The sequence below is a fragment of the Melitaea cinxia genome, chromosome 28 (genome assembly GCF_905220565.1).
Source record: "Melitaea cinxia chromosome 28, ilMelCinx1.1, whole genome shotgun sequence".
Lineage (NCBI taxonomy): Eukaryota > Metazoa > Arthropoda > Insecta > Lepidoptera > Nymphalidae > Melitaea > Melitaea cinxia.
Window position 1 is genome coordinate 9,449,443 of NC_059421.1, and position 7,648 is coordinate 9,457,090.

A 7,648-nucleotide genomic window follows, 5' to 3' on the forward strand; every position below is an offset into this window, starting at 1 on the left:
TCACATCCTAATACAAGATTATCTCAGATTACCTCACTGAAAAAAATACGTAGACAAAACATGCAAAGAAATAATATAACTCGAAATTACTTGTCTGATTTCGATTAAATTTAAATGGGACTACATGACGAGCACATGATACACCGGTGACGTAATATACAATAAGAAAAAAATTCAGTCGAACTGAGAACCTCCTTCTTTTTGGAAGTCGGTTAAAAAACTACAAACGTCATCATACAGACATTGTAAATTCATGCTAAAAGTATGATTTTCAGTTGGTTTCGGAAATTTTTATTCAAAATACCAGTAACCATCGCTGCGGTATCTTTGACAAATTGTCACCGCGGTCACAGCAACAGGTCGCTGCGACCGGTATTGGGTATTATAAGCTACATATGTTTGTAGTGATCGTCGCGTTTCTGCTGTTAATTATTCGCCACAGCAAAAATAATCTAACCAAGTGAGTGAGAAAGTATCTCAACCATACAAAGATCACTTCTTAATATTACGGTAAAGTTGCTAGAACTTGTAAGGAGGTAGGGGGTAGGTCGGCCTACCACAACGGCATAGGCTACGGTAACCGCTTACCATCAGAAGGATTGTAGGTATGCCTGTTTGAAAACATACGATATCCTAATCGTACAAAACAAACAAACTAAAACTACAAAATTTTTACAAGATTTTAATGTCATAAAAACAGACATCTATGTATCAAAGTATTTTACATTAACAAAAAAAATAAAAATAAGTTCAAATATAGAAAATAATTTCAGCAGTAAAAACATGTTTCCGCCCGGGATCGAACCGGGGACCTTGTGCGTGTGAAGCACACGTGATAACCGCTACACTACGGAAACTATAACTGTCACCTTTAAAAATTACAACAAGTTTAAACATGTCATAAAAAAATGCGTTATAACGCTTCACTTAAAACCTTTCTTAGTCACACATCTATTTTGATTTAATAAACGAGATTGAAACAAAAATTGCATGCGTATTGTTTGTTCGGAAACGATGAGGATTTTTTTTTTATTCAAGATAATCTTTCTCTTTACAGTACTTTAAGCAGTAAAGCAGTATTATTTAGCTGTCTTCCTTCTGTAAGTCTGAAGTATATCCCCAGTTGAACTCAAAGTACCCCACCTAATCTATCTTTTATTATGCTATAATGTGACATAATTCTCTGTACATAAAATTGTAAGCGCTGTACCACTTTTTGCGTATCAGTCGGTTAAGTCTAGACTATAGATAGGTCCACGATTAGACACGATACAGCCTGCCCAGCTATCATTACCTTATGCAGAAACATACTTGAAAGCTCTAACGTTAAATGTGTAGCTCGTATGTCTTTTGCTTTTTACGCTTATATAGAAGTTCGGCCCGGTTTTACTTGTAATATAAAAATTAATAATAATAAAAATTAACTATGAAAAAAACCCAGTTCGATAAATACGCACTATGAAGGGATATTACAGATATTTTCATATATTAATAATCTGTATATATAAAAATTTCGGGTCACGATGTATGTTCGAGATAGACTTCAAAACTACTGAACCAATTTTTATCAAATTTTGTAAGAATCTCTAATTTTGTCTAACTTGGGAGATAGGGTAGTTTTTATCTCAATTGGACCCGGTAGGTGACGCTGCTATCGGTATGTAACTCCGAAAGTACTGAACCAATTTTTATCAAATTTTGTAAGCATCTCTAATTTAGTCCAACTTGAGAGATAGGGTAGGTTTTATCTTAATCGGACCCGGTAGGTGGCGCTGCTCCGCTAGTATAATTATATACTTCAAATTACTGCTGGCGGGGACAAAGGTCTATATAAAACTGATACTAATATCAATCGAACATTAACAAAACCTAAGTAAACTGCTATCAATTGAATTTATTTGGGTTGTTAGTTTGTCCCCGCCATCCGTTTAGGCTGTAGGGGCAAACATAGATAGAGACATATAGAGAGAACTACATACATACATACACATACATTCATACATACATACACTACAAACATTACCCTCCATCTGCGGTCGGGTAATAAAATGGAATCAATAGTTAATGTAGGCTTTAAAAGTACTTTTGGATTGACATTGTATGACCCGAGTAGAAATTTTTTCGTCTTCCTTAGAAGGACCGGACCAGGCATGCCTGATCAGGACTAGATAAGGCATGTAACGCAGATGATTGGTCTGGACCTGATCAGGATGACATGAGATTTCCTGATCGGGTCCAGATCAGGAAATCTCATCTCATCCTGATCCGCCGGTTCGGTCCGGTCTTTTTAAAAAACACGAATATATATTCTAGAAAAAAATGTTTAATACAAAAGCGAATTGATATTATAAATATGTTACTTAACATAATTATTATTATATTTATTTCCGTTTATTTTTTCCAATTTATTATTTATTTATGTTTTTACTTTAAATATTAATTATTTTTAATAATTTTTATCTTACTAATTAATTATTATTAACTTCTAATAATTAACTACTAATTATTTCCTATAACTTACGACTGCTCCACTGTGTAGAAATGGACTCCCTGCTAGACTGTCCTAATAACTGTATATATACTAAGTGCGCTTAAAAACATTAGTAGCGCGATTCAGGCTCAGTTCGCGTAATTTCTTTCAGGCTATCCTGATTTGGACCGGACCGGGTCCTGATCCAGTATGCCTTTTTTTTATGTCATTAGGTCGGCAAACAAGCGTACGGCTCACCTGATGGTAAGCGATTACCGTAGCTTATAGACACCTGCAACACCAGAAGCATCGCAAGCGCGTTGCCGACCCAATCCCCAATCCCCCCGGGAGCTCTGGTCACCTTACTCACCAACAGGAACACAATACTGCTTGAAAACAGTATTTTTTAGCTGTGATCTTCTGTAAGGTCGAGGTACTACCCCAGTCGGGCTGCTCCATATTTTGGGCAGGAAATTCCTGCTGTGCCCTACCTCAGTTAAAAGCCAGCCTTACCATACTTGATTATATTTTACATCAGGCTATCCTTGTCTGGACCACACCTGGTCCCGATAGAGCTTGCCAGATTTGGCATGCCTCATTCTATCCTGATCCGGTCCAAATACATGATCTGGTTGAACCTGATCTTTTTTCTAGTCGGGGAAGTACTAGCTGCGAACCGCAGATTCTGCCGCGTTAATTTGAGGAAACAACGTTCTAAAATTCTATATAGTAAATGGGCTATCTAACACAAAAATAATCTCTCAATTAGAACCAGTAGTTCCGATTTGCCGAAAAAGCCTATAGGCAATTTTTTTCTCAAATAAACGCGGGTAAAACATTTGTATAGATGAATAAGTGATTCCTATTGATTCTTAATGACAATAAAGTTCTTTTACGTGTAAATGCATAGTTATTCCTAATAGGTATAGAATCTGCACCACCAGTGCATGATTACTACGTGCACAGCTACACCAGAACGGTTATCGTAAGGGTGGGTTAAGATGCGATCTCTTACTTCTCTGGAAAAGAAGATAACATCTCTTAGACACAGCCTCAAACATAATCCCCGTACCTTTACTAAAACTATGACCTGCAATACGCCTTCGAAATGATTTTTATTTTTCGTGCAAGTACCTTGACCCACAAGGCAATATAATTTTCATTTAATTATACGATATTATTATTCCCCGGGGCGGACGTCGACACGTGACGTCACAGGAAATCCACCGGATGTGCCGCCATGACGGCTTAAGCGTTGGCGAAAAATTACGCTTTTCGGCGGGAAAATGGCGACTTCCGTTTCCGACGTCGAATCGACGTAGAGTGTTGAATTACTAGGATTTATAATGCATAATATAACAGTAGAACATAATTGGATAAGAGGATTAAATATAAAATAAAATAAATATATTGTTTACCTGTTTATCAAGTTAAAAATCTCTATATATAAGAAAGGTTGGAAGTTTGTCTGGCTAAAGACTAATTTAAGTCAGTAATGATAATAATAAAAGTAAATAAAGTTTCAGATAGCTATCCAACATGTATCAAATAGATAAAAAATTTGATCTTATTATATTATATAAATTTTGATCTTATTATATTATTTTACTCGTCTGAGGAAAGATAACATGTATTGTGGTTCAAATCCTTCTGATAAATTCCACATATAGCGCACCCATGAGTGCTAGGATTAGATTCTGGATAGTGTATCAACATGAAACTAATGGCAGACTTTAGGTTAATTCTCCATACCAATTATAGTTAACTGAGGTAGGGTACAGCAGGACATAACCTGCTGATAATCTGGAGCAGCCCGATTGGGGAAGTACTTCGATCTTAGATCTCACCTAAATAATACTGTTTTCAAGCAGTGTTGTGTTCCTGCAGTGAGTAATGTGGCCAGAGCTCCTGGGGGGATTTAGGGCAGGATCGACATAGCGCTTGCGATGCTTCTGGTGTTGCAAGCGTCTATAAGCCATGGGGCTAAGCTAGACTAGGTAAAACCGAATTAGAAAAACCGAATTATGGGGTTTTTGGGTATGGAGGGTGGAGGGTGTAGGGGAATCTATACAAGGTAATACTGTCACACCTCAAAACCCCATGGTTATGGAGATATCCATGGTTAAAGTTTTGAGGTTAGAAGAAGAATTTAAAGATATTATAATACCTTTGAGCTCGTACTGTTTGCATTGTGTGACAAATTGACACTTTTAAACAAAATAACGCGTCAGACATAATATTCTAATAAAATTAGTAACATTGCGTGCTAGAATATAGGTTTAGAAATTCGAAAAATACCCAAAACCGAATCGGAGCACCCCACTGTCCACGTGGTCTTGGTCTGTCCTACCCCTAGAGTGTTTTTTTTTGTGCCGCGGAGGCGCGGAGGGAGGGCAGCCCTCGCCCGCCGTGCGAAAGCGCGCGAACGAATGCGTAGAGGAGCGGCTGCGGAACGGAGCATGAGTGAGCGTGCTTTCGTACGCAAGGGCAGAAGGGCTGCACTTCCCGCAGCGCCGGAGCCAAGCGTTCCTCTAACTTTCGAAATTCTTCTTCTAACCGGGGTTTGAGGTGAACATGGGGTTCTGAGGTGTGACAGTGGTACCAGGGGTAGCGTTCCCCACCCTCTGCCCCTCCCTTCCCCCCACGGTCCCGAAATTCGGTTTTACCTAATCTAAAGCTTTACCAGCCATGGTAATCGCTTATCATCAATGAGCGGTACGCTTATTTCCTGACCTAGTTGTTCATGCAGCAGGTTTTGTCTGGACCGTACAGGGATACTGACAGACAGGCGAAAATTCTAAAAGTAATTATTTTGGCTTTTTTTCTTCGTCTACACATAAAATTAGTTTCTCTTGAATATCACTCATGTACAGATAGCTTCGTCATATTTTTATTTAAATATACATACATCTATATTTGATTACGAAAAGGTATAAAAAAAACCAAACTCAAAATAGGAAAAACCCGAATAAAACGCTATGTGAATTTACGTTCCAGATTCAAATTCGAAACGGAAGGGTGAATTCGAAAAATTTCAATCTACCGTCAAACATAACCGAATGTCTGTTTTAAACGTTTCTTTTGATGTATTATTAATTCGACTAGTTTTACAAAACGTGTACAGATTAAAGAGTCAAGGGTCAAGGTCGGATATTATTTATGGGGTTTTTAATCTATAGTAATATTTATAATAAGGTTACGATGAATAATTAATAAAAATCTTTAATATACACACACAGTCGTGTGTTCCCAAGTCAAGCAATTTAATACCTGTGTTTGTAGGTAACAGCCGACTAATGCCTACAATATTTTTTACTTCCAAAAGAAGGTGATTCTCACTAAGGTTGTATGTTACCTAAGAACTTTTGACTGGGTAGAACAATTTCGATAATTTTTTTTTTAATGCTGATGCTTGACGTATTTGACCACTTTTGTAATTGAAGTCGTTTTTTTTTTGTTTGCGAGCAAACACAATTATTTACCGACCTAGTCGTAAAAGGAAATCTGTTGTCTGTACTCCAAAAATTGTAATAGGCAAGTTAAATAAGCAAGCTTGGAAGAAATAATTATGTTTAAAATAGAATTGTGTAAAAATTCTATTACATTTCGACAAAATAATTCTAAAACTCGATATATCGAGTATTCCGAGTTTAAAAGCCGAACAATCTGTCGTGACCGGATGTCCGCACGTCGTAAAACGATCTGATTGGCTGTTGACTCGCTTTGTGCTTAGTTCGGTTTAGTGCTTAGTTTTAATTTGTGCTCAGTCGGGTAAAATGATTTATTTTTATTACCAAAAGATTTTTTTAAAGATTTACTTGTTTATATAAAACAAGTAAATTAAATAACTTGCTTTGTTTGATTTTATTTTTCAACATTTTCGAAACCAAGTAAATACGAGTGCGTAAATCTCGCGAATTTTTTTTTCATATACATTGTGTGATGACATAATATGTTGATAGTAATAGTTGGGATTATTTATAATAGGCTGGATGAGGATTGCGGAAAACCGGGATGTCTGGCGCGAACTTGGAGAGGCCTATGTCCAGCAGCGGACTGCTATAGGCTGAACTAACTCACTTACTAATAGTTTTAAACGAAAAGTTTATTTGATTCTTTTTAAAGCTTGTTTTTTAGTATTTTGTTTTTATTCTGTTTTCTTTCATCCATCGTAAGAAGGTCAAGGTTTTTTTATATATTTTATTGTATATTTTTGTCTTTAACTTTTTAAAAATAAATAAATTTACATTACGTTAAAGAGGTTGAAATTCTTTGATGTTGAAAATTCTTTTTGCTTTTAATGGCGAGATTGTGTTCAGGATTTATATAAAATATTTTTATATATTTGAGCTATGTTTGAACCTTTATGCCAAGTTTATAGTAACGATAGATATAATTTTGTTTGCCAGCAAACGAAAAAAATCGACTTCAATTACATCAACAACTAATCAAGTAAATAAGTTTTATCAAAGATTACTCAAAAATTAGTCATCAAATTTCAATCAAATTTAAATGGGATTAAATGACAAGCATAGGATTTCTATCGAAACAAGAGTCATAAAAATCGTTCTACCCAGTCAAAAGTTCTTAGGTAGCATACATAAAAAAAAGATACAATCAAATTGAGAACATCCTCCTTTTTTGGGAGTCGGTTAAAAAAAGTGTTTTATCAGTTGCAAGACGCGACAAGAGTTTACTTCTTAAAAACGATTAATAACGTAATATTTAAAAATACATATAATTTTACATTTATATCTTACTGGCAAAATGGTGCGCGATAAGACGTCACTCGGGGCAAGTCAGAGTAACTGTATACTGACTGCTTGAAAACAGTATTATCGAGGTACTACCCCAGTCTAGCTGCTCCATATTTTGAGCAGGAATTTCAGTTTTATGTTTAAAAATATTCTCACAAATTAATTTTTATAATCTGTAGATTATGTTAGTCCACGTACAACTCTAGTCTAGATTACGAGACGTGTATAATCTAATCTCGAAACTACAGCCGTCATTATTCTAACTTTAGGTTTCATTGGATGCACTAACTTCCTACAGCTATCCGTCTACATAAACACGTAGATTGTGAGTAGTAGTAGTAGTAGTGTGTTGTCTGAATAAACTTTCCAGAAATGCTATACTTGTTTCGCTATTTTGGAATTAAAATTAAAATTGTTTGTA

General features: G+C 35.9%; 1 non-coding gene across 1 annotated transcript; it reads right to left on the reverse strand.

Moving 5' to 3' along the window:
• Positions 1-784: 784 nt before the first annotated feature.
• On the reverse strand, positions 785-857 carry Trnav-cac. Its single transcript has one exon. It is a non-coding gene; the product is annotated as a tRNA-Val (tRNA).
• Between the last annotated feature and the right edge of the window lie 6,791 nt (positions 858-7,648).